Raw genomic sequence first — 17,052 nt, 5'->3', positions numbered from 1 at the left:
CACAGAGCCCGATGCGGGGCTCGAACTCATGAACCATGAGATCATGACCTGAGCCGAGGTCGGATGATCAACTGACTGAGCCACCCAGGCACCCCTGGTTTTCACATTTTTAAATGGCTCGCAGGATTTTAAAAATAAATCAAAATAATGCTATTTCATGACATGCGAAAATTATATGAAATTGCAATTTCAGTGTCTGTAGGTAAAACTTTATTGGAACACAGCTACACTCCCTTGTTTGTATATTGTCTCTTAGTGTTTTGCAACAGCAGAGTTGAGTGGCTAGTAGATACCATATGACCACAAAACCTAAAATATACACCATCTGGCCTCTACAGAAAAAGTGTGCTGATACATGGTGGAGATAACTCTTCATCCCTTATGCTTTATAAAAAAAAAAAAAAAAAAAAAAAAAAGTACTGCAAAGGAACATCCAAGGCCTGTGAGACCAGAAGTCAGTGGCCTCTTCAGGCTGCCACCCGGCTGGTTTCATACTGGCCTTTCTGGTCTTTCAGCTCTTGGTCTGTTTGCGGCACATTGGCTCCACCCTCAAGACTTTGCCTCTGCCTAAACAGCCCTTCCCCCCCCCCCCCAACTTTGTGTGGGGGTCTTCTATTGCTTCTTCAGGTTTCAGTTACAAAGTCTTTGCTTCAGGAAAGCTTTCCCAGATCTCCTCCTCCCAGCCGAATTCAGCACAGTAGTACTCAGTTTGCTATTCTCTCCCCTCACTAAGCTTTGTCAAGTCAGGCACTGGATCTATCACTACTACAGTTGACCTTGAACATTGCAGAGCTTAAGGGTGCCACCCTCCCACCATTTACCCACTGTAAAAAAAAAAAATAGTATAACTCCTCACCCAGTATAACTTTTGACTCCCCCCAAATTGCCTTCTGTTGACTAGAAGCTTTACTATAAAACAGTTGACTAACATGTCTTTTGTATTAGATGTATCATATACTGCATTTTTCTTTCTTTTTTTTTTTTAATGTTTATTTATTTCTGAGAGACAGAGACAGAGAGAGTGTGAACAGGGGAGGGGCAGAGAGAGAGGGAGACACAATCAAAGCAGGCTCCACGCTCTGAGCTGTCAGCACAGAACCTGACACGGGGCCTAAACGTACTGCAAGATCATGACCTGAGCCGAAGTCCGGACGCTTAACCGACTGAGCCACCCAGCAGCCCTAACTCAGCTTTAGAAAGGCATAGATATATGCATACATATCATACAGTCCTGGTTAAGGGGGAACATTTTTTTACAAAATCAGTTATGTGTGATGATTCAATCACCCCTGTAGACAGGTACCTAGGTGGAAGCCCGATATTCTCACTGAGTAATTGAGAGTACTCTTAAGTAAACTTGTAACTTGTTTGGCTTAAACCTCAATTCCTTAACCTGTGATACGGAAAACAGCCGCTCTTCCTACGTCAGCAATCACCTGAGCAGCTTTTCCATAACCAACACAGCTGTGAATACGCCCTAGCGATCACAACTCCTTGACGTTTTTCGGTAACTGACTGACCTCCTAGAAAAAGACCTGCGTAGAGATTTCTTCCCAGTTATCATTTCACATACTTGCATCTAATCCCCAAAAAAGGGACAATAAGCAGCCCTCGTAATTACGACATTACCATACAAACAAAACCGGGTTTGAAATTCTTTCTTAACGCACTACTTCAAACAGGGGCGCCGGGACCAACGATCACCAGCTGCCCGGGTACCAAAAAATTATGCTTCCGAAATCTCTTGATGTCGATTCCGCACGAAGAGCAATGGAGCTGCCCTACGTGTGCCACTCACGACAGAAGCCCTTTTTGCCTTAACAGGAACTAAGGCAGGGTGGCAGCGTTGGCGAATCCCTCTTTTGCTAAAGGTGAAAACAAAGCTGAAGCAATTTCCTATTTCTTGTTTCTCAGGGTAAGGGGAGGAACTGCAAGACATTCTGGCCCGGAGGGCAATCTTCACAAAAAGACTTATGATTTGTCCTTTTGGTTTTTATATAGTAGTAAAGGCAAGGAGGTAAATTGATATGCAAATATGAGCGGTGCTTGCTGGGAAGGGGCCGGCAGGCGCAGAGGGAGTGGCAGGGAAGAGCGTTTGTAGGAGAGGGCGGGAGAAGCTGTCGCCAGCTGCAGTAGGCATGGGGTGGCACCTGTTGTATGCTGCGCGGGAGATCCGCTTCTGGGCGGCTCTGGGTACCTGTCTGCGGAAGACACGAATCCCACCCGATTAAAATTGAAAACGCACAAACTTGTGCCACCCCTAGCCATCGACCCGGATGGGGCCCCACCAGGCGAGCACTGGAGGCAGAGCTTCCCATTAAGAGAAAAATTGGGAGGAACCTCCTCTTCTGCTAACGGATTAGCAGAGCCTTGTGTGTTCATAAAGTGGAACGCCATCTGCTGCGCTGCCAGGAGTGAATTAGACACCAAAAAGCATTGAGTGACAAGAGTTGCAGAATAAGGTACAGCATGACGACCATTAACGTGAAGGGGAAAAAAAAATCAATACTACATTTGGATTGATTGAAGTAGATCTTTATCAACAGATATAAAAAAATGAGTGAAGGTGTTGAATAGGGGTACCACATTAAATGATCAGTGTAACAAAGAGCATACACGTGTGCACATAAAAACCCAGTGCTATATATTTCCTGACGCCACATACTTTATTAACTTTCTAAAAAAGATTTGCAAGAACATACATCAGTGATTACCTCTGGGAAGGAGGGAAGGATGAGACTCATGACACACAAGACTTTAGATTTACCTGTAATATTCTAATTATTTTAAAAAGCATAATGAGCTATTTTATTACTTGTATAATTGAAATTATTTTTAAAATTGTTCTTGCTTTTGAGGGCACCTAGGTGGCTCAGTCAAACATCTGACTCTTGGTTCCAGCTCAGGTTATGGTCTCATGGTTCATGGGATGGAATCTCAGCTCTGTGCTGACAACATGGAACCTATTTGGGATTCTCTCTCCTTCTCTCTGTGCCCCACCACCACCTCGTGTTCTGTCTCTATCTCTCTCTCAAAATAAATAAATTATTTAAAAAATTGCCCTTGGGGCACCTGGGTGGCTCAGGTGGTTGAGCGCCCAACTTTGACTCGGGTCGTGATCTCAAGGCTCGTGAGTTCGAACCCCGCATCGGGCTCTGTGCTAACAGCTCAGATCCTGGAGCCTGTTTCAGATTCTGTGTCTCCCTCTCTCTCTGACCCTCCCCCGTTCATGCTCTGTCTCTCTCTGTCTCAAAAATAAACGTTAAAAAAAAATTTTTTTTTAAATTGTCCTTGCTTTCTATATTTTCTCCCTATGTTTCATTTTCTAAAGTCAGGTTTGTTGACATGTAATTTATATATAAATATACCTTTTTTATCATATGGTTGAACAAACTCATATAGACATGTATCTGGTACCAAGGTCAATCAAATATCAAACATTTCTATCACCCCCAAAAGCTCCTCTGTCTCCTTTTGTAGTCACCTTCCCATAATCCCAATCCTGGTAAGTAGTGCTCTTCTCTGGTCCTGTAGTTTTGCCTTTTCCAGAATGGCATAAAAATGGAATCAATCACACATCAGTTTTAATATAAAAACAGTATGTGCTAATTGTAAAAATGCTGAAACAGTACAGAAATGTGAGAATGTTTTCCCCAAACTACTATGAACAGTTTAGTGTTTCTCTTGCCAGACTGTTTCCTATGTACATATACATAGATTTTTTTTTTTTTTTTTTAGTGTTTTATCTATTCTTGAGAGAGAGAGACAGAGCATGAGTGAGAAAGGGGCAGAGTGAGAGAAGGACACAGAATCCAAAGCAGACTCCAGGCTCCGAGCTGTCAGCACAGAGCCCGATGTGGGGCTCGAACTCACAAGATGTGAGATCACGACCTGAGCCAAAGTTGGATACTCAACTGACTGAGCCACCCAGGCGCCCCTACACAGATTTTTTTTTTTTTAATTTTTAACTTTTTTTTAGAGAGAGTGTGTGAATGCTCAAGTGGGGTGGGGGGAGGGAAAGAGAGAGAGAGAGAGAGAGAGAATCAGAATCTCCAGTAGGGGCTCAATCTCACGACCCTGGGGTCATGACCTGAGCCGAAATCAAGAGTCCAATACTTAACTGACTGAGCCACCCAGGCTCCCCTACATTTTAAAACAAAAATGTAGACTGTCAGGCATTTTACTGTCCTTAAAATATTTTATTTTTAATTTAAATTTTAGTAAGTTAATATGCAGTGCAATATTGGTTTCAGAAGCAGAATTCAGTGATCAAATTCAGTGAAAAATATGCAATGCTTCACAAATTTGCGTATCATCCTTGTGCAGAGGACATGCTAATCTTCTCTGTGTCATTCCAATTTTAGTATATATGCTGCTGAAGTGAGCACCTTAATATATTTTAATAATATAGAGAGGTACCTGACCTCTACAATTTAGAAGCTGCAAGAGAAGGAAGTCACATAAAAAGCTCCTACACAATAATAGGAAGCAGACCTGTAGTGTAGACTGGTCGAAGCCTAGATACGGGCACTGTCAGTTGTGTTTGTTGGGGGCTTCTCCTATAATCAATCTGCTAGTCCTCTCTTAAAAACAAATCATTATTTGGGGCACCTGGGTGGCTCAGTCAGTTGAGCATCCGACTTCAGCTCAGGTCATTATCTCACAGTTTGTGGGTTCGAGCCCTAAACCTGGCTTTGCACTGACAGCGAGGGCCCGCTTCGGATTTTCTGTATCCCTCTCTCTGCCCCTAACCCCCACCTCTCAAAAATAAACATTCATTTTTTAATTTTTTAATGTTTATTTATTTTTGAGAGACAGAGAGAGAGAGAGACAAAGTGTGAGCGGAGGAGGTACAGAGAGAGAGGGAGACACAGAATCCAAAGCAGGCTCCAGGCTCTGAGCTGTCAGCACGGAGCCCAATGCCGGGCTCGAACCCACGGACCGTGACATCATGACCTGAGCCGAAGTTGGATGCTCAAGCGACTGAGCCACCCAGGCGCCCCCAAAATAAACAAACATTTAAAAAATTAAATCACTATTTCACTCCCCCTTTCAACACTCCAATGGCTTCCCATTGCACAATAAATAAAACCTCCTGTCCTCACCATAGCCTACAAAGTCCTGCCTGAGCTGAGCCCTGCTTGCCTCTCCCAACTCTACCCGCCACTCTATCACTTATTAAATTCCAGCCACCTTGGTCATCTTGGTCCTCATCTTGGTCCTTGAATAAGCTTCCTTAGCTCAGGGCTTTAGATCACCCAGCTAGTTAAATCCGGTGTTCTCTCTTACACTTTTGTGTACTTTCTGATGGTTTCCCACTCCAGATTGTAAACTCTCAGAATAAGGGTATTTATTATCTGTCGTATCTACTAGCATATATACCCAGGACCTAGCAAAAAGCTTGGCACACAACGAGCACTGTTTGCTGAATGAGTGAATATACATTTAAACTGGTCTTAAAAAGATGGAGTGGGAGGGAAAAAAGTGTGCCAGATCCTTAGGAGAATGAAGAGAGCTGTAGCAGGGAAATTAGGCTAAGGAAGGCCATTTGAAGCCTAATGGTGAAGGGGCCTTGAATCTAAGAATTTGCATCTGGTGGCAATGCAGGTGATTGGGAGTTTGGTGGGCCAAGGATGAGAAGATGTAAAGATAAGGAGGGCACCTGGCTGGCTCAAAGAGCCTGTGACTCTCGATCTAGGGGTTGAGTTTGAGCCCCGTGCTGGATGTAGAGATTAATAAAAAATAAAATATAGGTGGGGGACACCTCTTCCTGATTTCTGCAGGCAGTTACTATGGCTCACTTTGGGCTGTCATGGCCCTTTGTATATTCGTTTGTGTCTGCAGGTTCTTCATTTTAGTGTGAACATCACATTGGTTGGGACTGGGTCTTCCATGCCTAGCACCTGGCATAAGGTAAAAAATGTTATCCCAAAGTGATGTAAAAACTAAAACCATCAGTGTAATGGTTACACACAGGGCAGGATTAGGCTTTAAGTGAGAGTTCAAGTTGAGACTGCACTTACTAGAACCTTACTTAATTTCTCAGGGATTTTATTTTAAAGTTGTTTTTTTTTTTTTGTTTTTTTTTGTTTTTTTTGTTTTTTAATTTTATTTTGAGAGAGAGAGGGAGAGAGAGCAAGAAAGGGGCAGAGAGAGGGAGAGACAATCCCAAGCAGGCTCCATGTTATCAGTAGCGAGGAGCCCCACGTGGGGTCTGTAACTCACCAAACCGAGATCAAAACCAGAGATCAAGAGTCCCACACTTAACTCACTAGGCCACTAGGGCGCCCCTCTCAGGGGTTTTCTTTAAATGATTACGTGATATAGGGGCACCTGGGTGGCTCAGTCGATTGAGCATCTGAGTCTTGATATTGGTTCAAGTCCTGATTTGGGGGTGGTGGGATCAAGCCCAGCGTCAGGCTTCATGTGGAGTCTGCTTAGGATTCTCTCTCTCCCTCTCTGCCTCTCCTCCATTTCAAAATAAATAATTTTTAAAAAGATTAAATGATGTATCGGAGTTAAGAGGCTTAGCAAAGTTCCTTGATGACAGTAAGTGCTCAATTAATACTATTTGCCAACCCATAGGTACAACCCGTCTCTCGTCTCCACGCTCTTGTGCTGCCAATTCCCTTGTTAGAGTTCAACGGGATTATCCACGGGGTGCTGCGGTCCCAAGTGGTATCTCTGTCTAGATACGACCATAAAGGCAACTAAATCAACTAAAAATGGCGACCTTTAAGACATCCAAGGGCGTCAATTATCGGCCGTGCTAGCGTATACCATACGCGGAGACTGAAAGAAACAGCAAGAGCAGGGATCGCAACGCCGGGGTAGAAGGCAACGAGTTCGCCCACGCTGCCACCCAACCACAAGCAAGAAAAACCCCAACCGCCGGAGCAGAGAAACAGCCTAGGACCGCGACCACGTGTCAGAGAGCAGTCTGCGCGTGCGTAAGCGAGGCGCGCGCCCGCCGGCCGGAAGAGACGCGCGTTTCCGGGTTGGAGGCGGGGAGCGGTGCCGGAAGTACTCGGGGAGGGCCGAGCAGTCGGACCGGCTGCTGAGACGAACGCTTCACTGGGGCAGTCTCCGCATATCATGGGGAGATAGACGCTGCTGCCTGTGAGTCTTGGGCCCTGGCAGTTGAGGAAGAAGAGCGGGAGGAGGGAGTCAGGACCCAGACCCACAGTGGGTCAGTGTTTGAAGAAGTATGTTGTGGAGGATACCGGGTTGTGCGAGGAATCAGGCTGTTGGGACGGGACTAAGGGGCTCCGGGCTCGGAGAAGACGCGGCTGTGGGGACCGGGGCTATAGACGGGACTTAGGGAACCGGGACGAATGTGAGTTCTCCGGCACCTGAGGGAAAGCGATGTGAGGGGAACAGGATTGTGAGGACCCGTACTCTTAAGAGGAGAGGGTCTGAATGGAAAGGGGCGTGAAGACACGGGCTCCTGAAAGGTAAAAGCGGAGCTGTGAGGACTTGGGCTCCTAAGAGACAGAAGCGGGACAGTCAAGACCCAGGCTCCTAAGGATTCAGAAACAGATTAGCGAAGACTTAGGTTCCTGAGGGGCAGGAGCGCTCAGAGACCACTTGGGTTTGGAAGGAACGGCAGCGGGCAGTGAAGACGGGCTTCTGTGGGGACGGGATCAGGGCTTGGAGACTCCGAAGTACCTGAAGGAACAGGGCTGTGAGAACCCGAGCTCTCCAAAGCGGAGAGTATAAGGGGCCATGGCTGCAGGGAGATCAGCCTCCAAAGGAAAGGGAGAGTTTGGAAAAGATGTAGTGATCCATTTTTTTCCTCATATTCTCTGAATCCTGAGTGGTAAAGGATGTACTCAGGGGAAGACGACCCTTCCTTCGCGCTGCCTGCTTGGCATTTGGCAGGCTTTTCTTGTGTCAGATACTTTTATCTAGGAAAGCCCACATGCAAGCATCTTCGTTTTCTGCTTCATTCTTACAAAGCTCTGATGTGAAGTTGAAGCCGTTTGAACTCAGTTATATACTTGATAAGTGCTTTAAATACCATTCCACCGAACCCTGATTGAGCACAGATCTCTGCATCTCAAATAAAAGAATGTTAGAGATAGGGGGACAGGATGGCCCAGAAAGATAATCTTTGTAAAACTCCTGTTTTATAGGTAAAGAGGCTGAGGTCCAAAGAAGGCTTAGGATCACATGAAGCAGTGATTGATTCGATCATAATTTTGATATAGTACCCTGCTGTGCCTAGCAAATAGGAGATCTTGGCTAATAATATCCTTGAAAATACGCTTCTAGAATCTTTGCTTTAACGTCAAACTCAAGAAGGAAATTTTTACAAATTTAGTACTTTATTTCAAGTCTTGTGGCTGTATTGACATCAATACAGTGGATGTCACCAGTTAGGGAACCTTTAAAGGAACGCTTCTCCTCCCCCTCCCCCAACCCCAATATAGTAAGCCATTTAAAAAGTTGCAGATAAATAAGTTATATCCTATATTTTTAGTATCAGGATTTATTGGAGATGGCTGCTTTTAGATAAGAATGTCAGGGGTACCTGGACCAGTTACTTCCCTTCAATAATATCTTTTACTGAAACCTACACAGATTAACCAGGCACTATCGTAAGCACTTTCTTTTTTATATATTAATTTTTTTTAACATTTATTTATTTTTGAGACAGACAGAGAGAGAGAGCGAGCATGAACGGGGGAGGGTCAGAGAGAGGGAGACACAGAATCTGAATCAGGCTCCAGGTTCTGAGCTGTCAGCACAGAGCCCGACACGGGGCTCGAACTCATGGACTGGGAGATCATGACCTGATCCGAAGTCGGCCGCTTAACCGACAGAGCCACCCAGGCGCCCCCGTAAGCACTTTCAAGTGTTATATTATTTAATTCTCACAACTCCACAAGTTAGATATTGTCAGTCTCATTGTGCAGATAAGGAAATTGGTTCAGAGAGGTTAAGTACCTTGCCTGTAAACACATGGAACTAACTAAGTGGCCCATCCCCAGTCAAACCTTGTATGTGTTTGACTAATTTTGTCTACTTTTCTAAGTGAATTCTTTTCCATATCTCAGTTTGCCCATCAACAAAATAGAAGTAACAGTTAAACAAAACATATTGAATGAAAGCACCCCCTCCTCCTTAAGATTTCTATTAATACCAAGTACTATAACTTGCTAGGGTACTTATATAGTGTAGTATTTGAGAGCTAAATTTCTTTGTTTTTAAATAAGCATAGATATTCAAGATCTAAAAATGGGACCTGATTAGAACTTTTCCTTACAATGGAGAAAGATATATTTAATTTTAAATTTAGGAGGCCACAAAAGACCAATTTGAAGAGCAAGGACTTAAATTGGATTAACTTTACAATTAATTGCAACATGAACTAGATGAGTAGGGAAATTGGGCTAACTTAGTTGAAACTACTGTTTTTTTTCCCCAAAGGGTTAGCTTATACTATTTTCAAGTGCCTCTACTACATACAAGTGATCAAAACTTACCCCAAATTATGAAGTAAAGCATTCCCATGACACCATTTCAAAATACTTGGTTTAATTAATGACAATTTATTCTTGAGTTAACATTCTCATCTACATTTGCAAAAGGTACTTATTTCACTCATATGTAGCTCTAGCATTGAATTACCATAATAGTGTTTCAGAGTACCTGATCAGAAAATCATTGTGTTAGAGAAGATCTGAACATGGAACGTATTACTTTTGACCTAAGGTCTTCATGGAAAGCCCCAAAATACTTTGGAGACTATACACAACCAGTGTTTATCAGTCTGTATTGTGAAATAGGTGTGCCAGTGGCAGAAGACAAACTGAAATCTGTACATATGGACTTAATCTAACATCTTACATTAATTGTTAGAGGTGTAAGGACTTAAGAATTCGGATCCTACTCTGAATTATAGATGTAGAAAATTTGGTCAAAGGGAGCTCCTATAATTCTGTGGCAGAAGTAGTATGATACCCAACCCTCCTGACTTGGGCCTTCCCTGTGCCATAGGACCCCTCATCAGCTTCCTTTTGACCATTTACCACGACCATTTTTTTGCAGTCACTTTTTTTTTTGTATTGTTTTTTAAGTTTTTTTTTTTTTCCAAAGCTTATTTATTTATTTTGAGAGAAAATCCCATCCCAAGCAGGCTCTGCAGTGTCAGCACAGATCCCAATGTGGGGCAGGAACTCCCAAACCTTGAGACCATGACCCTAGCCAGAATCAAGAGTCTGATGCTTAACTGACTGATCACCCAGGCACCCCACTTTTTTTTTTTTATATATGAAGTCATAAAAATGGTTATAGGATGCCACCAACACATACTACAATGGTTGAAAACCTTTAGCTTTAATGCACTGATTTTTATAACTAAGATTTAGAAGAGAGGAGCATATATATTATAATATTAGCAAACATGTTTATTTGTACTTTTCATGTGCCAGGCACTCTTCTAAGTGCTTTCTATACATAAATTCAATGTACTGTCACAACAGTCCCATGAGATATATAAAATGTGAATGCATTTTTCACATGAGGAAACTGAAGTATAAAGAGATTGGAATAACTTGCTCAAGGACGTAAAGCTGATTAATAAGTGGCAGAGTTGGTATTTGAACCCAGACATTGCCACCAGAGTCTGTCCCTTGACCACTGTATTGTATTGCCTTTCTGTTAAGCCAAGACCACCTAAACAGAATCAAACTAGTCAAAAAAACTAATGGAAAGAAATGTTCCTCTCAAGTTTTACAGAATGCAATTAATGGATTTTTTTTTTAAGGCTGGGAAATTTGAGCTCATTTAGATACATCTAGAAGCCAATGAGAAAAGAAACAGATAGAAAACCCAGTCATTTAAGTCCTGTACCACAGTGATAGGGCTTTTATGCCATCAGCCTGGTAGTCCCCTTTACTCCACAATTTGGTTTAAATAATTCCTAAACATTTCAGAAGTGAAAGGGTTTTAAAGACAATCTGTTCTTCTATTCCCCTATTCTCTTCACTTAAAAAAATATATATATATACATATATGTATATATATTTTGGACTGGTTCAGTCCAAAGAACATGCGACTCTTGATCTCAGGGTTGTAAGTTTGAGCCCCAATGTTGGGTGTAGAGATTACTTAAACTATTTTTTAAAACTTTTTTTTAAAGTTTATTTTCTGGGGCGCCTGGATGGCTCAGTCGGTTGAGCTTCCGACTTCGGCTCAGTCATGATCTCACGGTCTGTGAGTTCTAGCCCCGTGTCAGGCTCTGTGCTCAGAGTCTGGAGCCTGCTTCAGATTCTGTGTCTCCCTCTCTCTCTGCCCCTCCCCCATTCATACTCTGTCTCTCTGTCTCAAAAATAAATAAACATTAAACAAAATAAAAAAAAATAAAGCTTATTTTCAGAGAAGGAGAGAGAGAGAGAACAGGGGAGGAACAGGGAGAGAAAGCGAATTCCAAGTAGGCTCCGCAGTGTCAGCTCAGATTCCAGCGTGGGGCTGGAACCCACAAACCGTGAGATCATGACCTGAGCTGAAATCAAAAGTCGGATGCTGTACTGACTGAGCCACCCAGGCACCCCTTGTGAAAACTTTTTTTTTTTTTTTTAAGTTTTATTTAAGTAATCTCTATACTCCAGGTGGGGCTCGAACTCACAACCCCAACATCGAGTTTCATGCTCTTCTAACTGAGCCAGCCAGGGGCCTCCCAAAATAAAATATAAAAAAATATCTGTTGGGGTGCCTGAGTGGTGCAGTCTTTTAGTGTCTGACTTGATCGCAGCTCAGGTCTTGATCTCAGGGTCATGAGTTCAAGCTCCGTGTTGGACTCTGTGCTGGGCATGAAGCCTACTTAAAAAAAAAAATTGCTAATGAAACAGATGTCTAGAAAAGGCCATGGTCTTATAATTACTACAAGGTGTGACCCCCTCCCCCCATCTCCTAACCCTCTGAAAAATCAGAACCTCATAGTACAATGATAGGGTTGCAACTGGATTTCTGTTTGAGGTACAAGCTGTTAAAAGGAAAAGCAGCTAGGGCTGTTATCCTCAGCCTGTCACCCATAGTTTAAATGTAACTGGTGAGGAGGAGGGAGGATAGACTTGGTATTTAATTGAACTCCCAGCCACACAATCTTGTTTTGATAAAATTATGAAGTAAGTTTTACTGTAGATTACTGGGGCATGGACTCTCTGGACTTAATTTCGTAAATCCCGTAGCATGTGATTTCCACATAGTAGGTGCTAGTAATGGTTTACTGTTACAATTGTTCTCTCAAACTGTCCCACAATTAATGCCTCTGTTTCTACACAGTAGTACTTCCCTATTTCTTGGCATTCCAAGTAAGTGAGAGTTAGAAATTTGAGTAGCCCAAAGGCAACCATGGTATATCACATAACAGAATTTAGGTTATTTACAGTCACTTCATGGCATTGTGCTTGGTCAGTATCATCCACAATTGGACTTGATGAAAGTTGTCAGTAAACAGGTGATTTGGAAATGGAGTCATTGACCATTTCAGAATGGTTATGATGTTTTGTTTTTTAACAAATAAATTTACATACCAAAAAACCCATCCTTTTGGGAGTGCAGTTCTATGAGTTGTGACAATGCACACTTTCATGTAAGCACCATAACACTGCTCCCTAAAAGTTCCACCATCCCCAGAATTTTCTTCGTGCTGCTCCTTTGTAGTCAAACCCTAACCCACTCCAAGCCACTGGCAACCTCTAATCTGTTCTCTCCATCCATGTAGCTTTGCCTTTTCCAGAGTGTCATATAAATGGAATCATATAGTAAGTAGCCTTTTGTCTTGCCACTTTCACTTAGCATATGCATTTGATTATCCATGTTGTTGCATGTGTCCGTAGTTCTTCCTTACTATTGCTGAGTAGTACTCCGTTATATAGATATATATTTATAGTTTATCCATTCACCAGTTCAAGGACAATCTATTTTTCCAGTTTTGGACAGTTATTAATAATGTTGCTGTAAACATTCACACACCAAGTTTTGTGTGAATAGAAGTTTTCATTTCTTTAGTGAATACCTTAGGAGTGGGATTTCTGGGTCATATGATAAATATATACTTCACTTTATAAGAAACTGCAAACTGTTTTCTAAAGAGATTGCACCATTTTACATTCACACAGAAATGTATGATGATTTCAGTTGCTCAACATCCTCTCCAGCACTTGTCTATTTTTAAAATTTTTAAATTATTCTAATAGTATTTAATGGTTATTCATTTCCCTCATTGCATTCCCCAGATGACTAATGATATTGAATATCTTTTCATGTGTTTGTCATCTGCATATCTTCTTAGGCATAGGGTCTGTTCAGATCTTTTGTCCATTTTTTAATTGCATTGTTACTTGTTGAATTTTGAGAGTTCTTTATGTAACCTGTATGCAAGTTATTTGTCAGATATGTGATTTTTAATATTTTCTCTTCATGTATGACATGTCTTTATTTTCTTTTATGGAGCAGGAGTTTACATTTTGGTGAAGTTCACTTTATCAATTTCTTTCTTTTTTTTTTTCACAAAGTTTATTTATTTTGAGAGAGAGAGAGAGAGAGTAGGGAGAGGCAGAGAAAGAGGGAGAGAGAGAATCCCAAGCAGGCTCCGCACTATTAGTGCAGAGTCCAATGCGGGGCTGGAACTCACAAATCATGAGATCACAACCTGAGCCGAAGTCATACGCTTAAACGACTGAGCCACCAGGCACTCCTCAATTTCTTTCTTTTGTGGATTATGCTTTTGGTGTTACATGTAAGAACTCTGTCCTGACCCAAAGTTATGAAGATTTTTTTTCCGTATATATTTTCTTCTAAAAGTTTTGTAGTTTTACATTTTTAATTTTAAGTGTATGATCAGTTTTGAGTTTGCTTTTTTATAAGGTATGAGATATAGGTTAAATTCGTTTTTGTTGCTACTGCTGTATTTTTTGTTATATTTTAAAAAGTTGTCAGAACTACCTATTTTTTCAGAGGAAACAAACCAAATACTACTTTAATTCTTTTTTTCATAGGTAGCATATACACATAGTACAGAATTTAGGGTATATGATGAAAAGTAAATCTTCTCCCACCTTGGTCCTATAGGCCACCCAGATACTACTGTTCCCTTCCCTACCAAGATAACTGCTGTTATCAGTTTCTTATTTATCTTTCCAGGAATAATTTATGCATTTACAGTTATATGTCTTTTAATAAATGATAACAAATTATTCTCACTATTCTGTACCTTGGATTTTCAATGAACAGTGTATTTTAGAGGTCCTTTCATGAGTTTTTTCATTTTTTAAAAACAGCTTTATTGAGATGTCATTGACATTATCATACAATTCACCATTATCAGATGTACAGTTCAATGGCTTTTTTATACATTCAGGGTTATGCAACCAACCATCACCATAATCTAATTTCAGATTATTTTGTCCCTTCCTAAAATAAACCCTTTACCATTAGCAGTCAATCCCTATTCTTCTCCCTTACGCTTCAGCCCTGGCAACCACTAATCCACTTTCTTGTCTTGATAGGTGTGTCTGTTCTGGACATTTCATATAAATGGAATGATACAACATGTCTTTTGTGACAGGATTTTTCTTTTATTTATTTTGTTTAATTTTTAAAAAGTTTTATTTAAGTAATTTCTACACCCAACATGGGGCTCGAACCCATGACCCTGAGATTAAGAGTTACAGCTCTTCCAGCTCAGACCTTGGAGAGTGATCTCCTCTGAGCCCCTCTGGTGTAAAATAAACCTCCTGCCTTCCAAAAAAACAAAAACAAAAACAAAACAAAACAAAAAGGGTTACAGCTCTTCCAATTGGGCCAGCCAGGTACCTCTGGATTCTTTCATTTAGCTTAATATTTTCATGAGTCTTATTCTTTTTCAGCGTATTTCATTGTGGTTATACCCTGATTTATTTAACTGTATCACTTTTGATGGACATTTAGGCTGATATTCCTTGTATGTACAGTATTATTTTTACATAGAAGTTCAACTATAATATAAATTGCTAAACATGGAACTGTGGGGTCAAAACAATATATGTTTTTCTAATTTTGGTAGATACTGCTAAGTAGCCCTGTATAGAGATCTCTAACAAATTTATATTCCCCCCACTCCAACAACAGATGAAGTGACTATCCATAAAATTTTCAGAGTACATGTAAAACTTTTTCATCATTGCCAGAGGAGGAATAAATAGTTTTAATCTGTGTTTTTATTATGAATGAGAATAAAGGTAATTTCATTACTTTAAGAACTATTTGAATTTCTTGTGCTGTGTTTTTTTGGGGTTTGTTTTGTTTTTTGCAATTTTTCTTTTGGGTGGTTGGGTGCCTATTGATGTCTAAGTATTTTTTATATGTTAAAGAAATTAGTTCTTTGTCTTTGATATATATATTTCATATATTTTTGCTAGTTTGCCTTTTTGTCCTTTATTATGTTTGTTGCCATGCAGACATTTTATTTTTGTTTTTTTTTTTAATTTTATTTATTTGTCAGACATTTTTATTTTTATGTCATTGAACATGTCAAGTATTTTATGGCTCCTAAGCTTTGGGTCATCTTTATTTCATTTATTTATTTTAAAATTTTTATTTATTTTTCAAAGAGAGAGCAGGTGCAAGCAGGGGAGGGGCAGAGAGAGAGGGTGACAGAGGATCAGAAGCAGGCTCCATGCTGACAGCAGAGAGCCCAATGTGGGAATGGAACTTGTGATCCTGGAGCTCGTGACCTGAGCTGATGCCAGACACTTAACTGACTGAGCCACTCAGGTGCCCCCTTTGGGCCATCTTTAGAAGGGCTTTTCATTTACTGCTGAGAATTTTTTTTCCCCAATTTTAAAAATTGAGATAATTGTAGATTTATTTGTAGTTATAAGAAATAATACAGAGTGGAACACCTGGGTGGCTAAGTGGGCTAAGTGTCAGACTTTGGCTCAGGTCATGATCTCTTGGTTTGTGAGTTTCAGCCTTGTGTTGAGCTCTGTGCTGGGATTTTCTTTCTCCCCGTCTCTCTGTCCCTTTCTCTCTCTCTCTCTCTCTCTCTCTCTCTCTCTCTCTCTCTCTCTCTCTCTCAAAATAAATAAATAATTTTTTAATTAAAAAAAATAACATACAGAGATCTCTTGTATACTTTGCCTAGTTTTCTCCAGTGGTAACATTTTGCAAAACTGTTGTGCAATATGACAATCAGGATATTGACCCTGATATAATCCACCAGTCTCATTCAGATTTACCCAGTTTTACTTGTATTTGTTGACTTGTATTCATTTGTGGATGTATGTGGATTAAGTCCTATACAATTTAGTCACTTTCATAGGTTCTTTTTTTTTTTTTTTTTTTTTAGTGTTTATTTATTTATTTTGAGAGAGAGAGAGAGAGAGAGAGAGTAAGCAGGGGAGGGGCAGAGAGACAGAAAATCCCAAGCAGGCTCCACACTGTTAGCAAAGTGGGGCTTGAACCCACGAATCACGAGATCATGACCTGAGACAAAAATCAAGAGTTGGTCATTGGTTGGTCATTGGTCACCTCACTGACTGAGTCACCCAGGAGCCCCTAAAGTTTCTTTTATCTGTCATCACAGTCAAGACACTGAATGATTCCATCACAAAGGTCCCTCATATTGCCCTTTTGTAACCACATCTGCTTCCCTGCCACTCAGTGCCTAACAACCTCACGAATCTCTTTCCTGTTCCTAAAATTTTGTCATTTCAAAGATGTTATATAAATACATTTTTGTATTGTCTTTTGCTCAACGTAATTCTCTGGAGGTTCATGTAAGTCGTGTGTATCAAGTTTTTTTCTTTTTATTGTTAAGTAATTTTCCATGATCTGGATATACCAGTTTGTTTAACCATTCACTTCTTGAGAGACACCTGAGCTGATTGCAGTTTTTGACTATTACAAATAAGGCTACTATGAATATTTATGTAAAGGTTTTGGTGTGAACATAAGTTCTCATTTCTCTAGGATAAATGCCTAGGACTTCAATTGTTGGGTCAGGTCGTGTAATAGTTGCATATTAAGAGTTTTTTTTTTTTTTTCTGAGCCGACTTTATTGAG

At 40.8% G+C, this 17,052-nt stretch overlaps 1 protein-coding gene and 2 non-coding genes across 4 annotated transcripts in view; 1 reads left to right on the top strand and 2 right to left on the bottom strand.

The window, feature by feature from the left end:
- Window positions 1-1,680: 1,680 nt before the first annotated feature.
- LOC111562165 lies at window positions 1,681-1,814 on the bottom strand. The gene has a single exon (XR_002745209.2). It is a non-coding gene; the product is annotated as a U11 spliceosomal RNA (small nuclear RNA).
- A 2,467-nt stretch (window positions 1,815-4,281) lies between these two features.
- Window positions 4,282-4,388, bottom strand: LOC111562028. Its single transcript, XR_002745089.1, has one exon. It is a non-coding gene; the product is annotated as a U6 spliceosomal RNA (small nuclear RNA).
- Window positions 4,389-6,967: 2,579 nt separating this feature from the next.
- The window catches only part of TAF12 (TATA-box binding protein associated factor 12), a 31,930-nt gene continuing 21,845 nt past the window's right edge, over window positions 6,968-17,052 (top strand). Inside the window, exon 1 of one of the 2 annotated variants that reach the window (XM_003989771.5) lies at window positions 6,968-7,119. The gene's annotated coding sequence lies outside the window, so the exon portion shown is untranslated. The remainder of the gene's footprint in view (window positions 7,120-17,052) is intronic. The other variant, XM_006934487.5, reaches the window with a different exon arrangement.

This window comes from Felis catus, chromosome C1, assembly GCF_018350175.1.
Source record: "Felis catus isolate Fca126 chromosome C1, F.catus_Fca126_mat1.0, whole genome shotgun sequence".
Classification (NCBI taxonomy): Eukaryota; Metazoa; Chordata; class Mammalia; order Carnivora; family Felidae; genus Felis; species Felis catus.
Note: the sequence above shows the minus strand (reverse complement) of the source record. Positions and strands in the feature narration are given on the sequence as shown.